The following is a 2911-nucleotide window of genomic DNA, read 5'->3' on the forward strand; positions in this document are numbered from 1 at the left end:
TAAACCCAGCTGGGACTCTAAAAGGCAACTGGCAATTTCATTTTTGAAAACATCAAAAAAATCTAAATGTGTTGCATTTCGATTTTTTGCTCAGACTTGTTTGTGGCCAGGCGTTCTCAGTCTCACCACCATCCACATTGTTTCAAATGTCCCCAGTTGTGAGTTGAACTTGCAATCTTTATTAAAACAACTGCATACATACAGAGCACTATCAAAAAGCATACAGGCTTAACAAAACACACACATAAATACAAATGGACTAAATAACAGAAAGACTGAAGCATCATTTACAGATATTGCTGTCAACAGTTTCTACAAGGATAATGTTATATAGAATTGAATAGAAAATTATCCTCAGCACACAGTGAGTTCAGATGCCGATGTATTTTTCAATGCTGTGAGCAACTCAAACATAACTAACTGGATAACTAACCCCACCACCATTCTTGATACTTACCACCAGAGGGTGCCAAAGTATGACATATAGAAGCTTTCATTTGTAGCTGGTATTTTCCATTTTTGGTGTATTATGCAATTTCAAATAAAGGAGAAGGAAAATGAAATAATAATGCAATTGCATTGCTTGTTTTGAAAGCTATGCCATCGGGGAAGGCCCCAGGGCCAGATGGATTTAAGTGCAAGTTTGTTAATGAGTATAACAATATTATATTGGACTACTTTCGGGCTATGTCCAGACACTCGTTTGAAAGTCCTACCTTAATCACTCAGGGAGGCCAAGATCTCTCTCAATCCCTAAAAAAAGTAAAGTACCCTCACAGTTGGGTCTCCTACAGGCCAATAGCCCTACTTAACTCAAAAACTTGCTTTCCAAAATACTAGCAATGCGTTTACAAAAAAATGCTACCTTACATTATTAAGGACGGCCAGGTTAGTTTAATTAAGGGTAGGAACTCCTGTGACGAGATGAGAAGGATCCTTATGTTATTCAGCTATCCCTGGTCTTTCTCTCTGAGCCAAGATGGCATTTGACCGGGCCGAGTGATCTTATTTATTTTACATGCTGGAGGTATTTGGCTTGGGTGATACTTTTGTCAGTTGATTCAGGGTTCTTTTCAGTTCTGACTTATGGGCTGAGATCCAGCAACTTTCCCTTCTCTGTGGGGATAGACAGGGCGACCCTCTTAGCCCGCTGCTCTTTTAATGTTGCTATTGTGTTGCTGGCCAAAGCAATGAGGCAGAATGCTTTAATATCTGGTATTCTCATTGGAGAGAGGGAACATAAAATTTGTCTTTACACAGATGAAGATATTTTTGGCAAGACCCTGCCTGATCCAAGCCATTTCAACGTTTTGGGAGTCCAAATTGGGACTTTTTCAGGGCACAAAATTAATTTAGCAAAGTCTGAAGCTATGCCGCTGGGGTCTCTAACGTCTGTCCCAATCCTGTCAGAGCCCTCGGAAATCCTGTCCTTTCCGTTGGTGGCCCTTTGGTTTTGTTTATTTGGGAGTGTATTTACCACCTCTTCTGGATGCTATAAAGGCAAATTTAAATCGCTGGGGCCCCCTACCTCACCTGATCTAAAAAACAAAATGGATGCTTGTGTGATTTAAACCTCTGAACAGCCACACAGGTGATTTCAGTTCTTCTTGCTGATTAGACCTTTGTTTTGGTTGAAGGGGGGCCGGAGCTTTAATGGGAATTTATTACATCACAAATCTTCATCTACCAATAAGAATAATAAAGGTATAATTTCTCCTACCCTAACAGGTTCAACAGAGCTAACAGGAGACGTGAATTATGAAAGATGTCAATCAATCAGTCTAAACACACCCACACAGTCTGGGAAGAGGTCTAATCAACCAGTTGAACTGAAACACCTGTGTGGGTGTTCAGAGCCTTTAAGATTGCCTGCAGATGTACACAAGTATGGATCCTATGCAGTTTTCTAAATGAGAGCCCTGGTACACAGAGACAAAGACAAGTCCTGACTTTAAATATCAGGTTCTATCTGTGAGCTGAGCTCCAGATTCCTGTTGGCCTTAATGATGTCATCTTGGAAGTAATCTTTTGGCGCTTACCCACTGCTAGTACCAGCTCTGCTCGTCTCGACCGCGGTGCCCCGTCCTCCATTTTACATTCAGATTTAGTACTGCCTCATGCGTGAGGCGAGCGTGGCTGGTCATCATAGCGACGCTGCAGGAAACTGCCGTGACCTAACGCAACACACACCGAACGTCGAAGGTGTGTTGTTTTTGATTCTCGGCATGTGGCTGTTGCCACAGCCAGAAGACACATTTTGTTTCAAAAGAAGATGGAGGCAGCAAAAAAAAAAACACCGCCGGCTAAAGTTTTTAAAAATGGCGGGTTTGTTCAGGACACCCCCGTCTGTCGCTAGCAATGATGACACAATGATTAGTGACGATTCTCTCCGACCAATCAGTAGTCTGCAGGTTTTCACGTCACCTTTTGGTATCGCCTCAGCTCCCAAAAAGGCGAAAACCCAAAAAGGCGAGTAGAGTTGAGGAGAGTCGAGCAGGTAGCATGTAAAGGAAAAACGCCATTTGAGTTATCAATATTAACGCCAAATTTAGCTAATAAATGCTAACATGACACAACCTAAACACCCTAAACAGCATAGAGCGCTATCCCGTTTAGAAAGCTGCATGTGTAGAGGTCCAGTATGTGCATGTGTGTGTGTAAATATATGCAACAGAGGGACAAAAATGTAATTTCCCCTTTGTGGGATTAACGGAGACCTATTATCTACAGTTTTCAGGTTCATTCTTGTATTTTGTGTTTCTACTAGAACATGTTCACAAGCTTTAATGTTCAAAAATGTTCAAATGGACATCTTTTACATACGTTGACCTCATTATTTTAAGCTTTGTTCGAGTTTAATATGAACATCAGACATTTTAACATTATAGATATGACTCACAATGACTCAAAA

This window comes from Sander vitreus, chromosome 2 (genome assembly GCF_031162955.1).
Source record: "Sander vitreus isolate 19-12246 chromosome 2, sanVit1, whole genome shotgun sequence".
Lineage (NCBI taxonomy): Eukaryota > Metazoa > Chordata > Actinopteri > Perciformes > Percidae > Sander > Sander vitreus.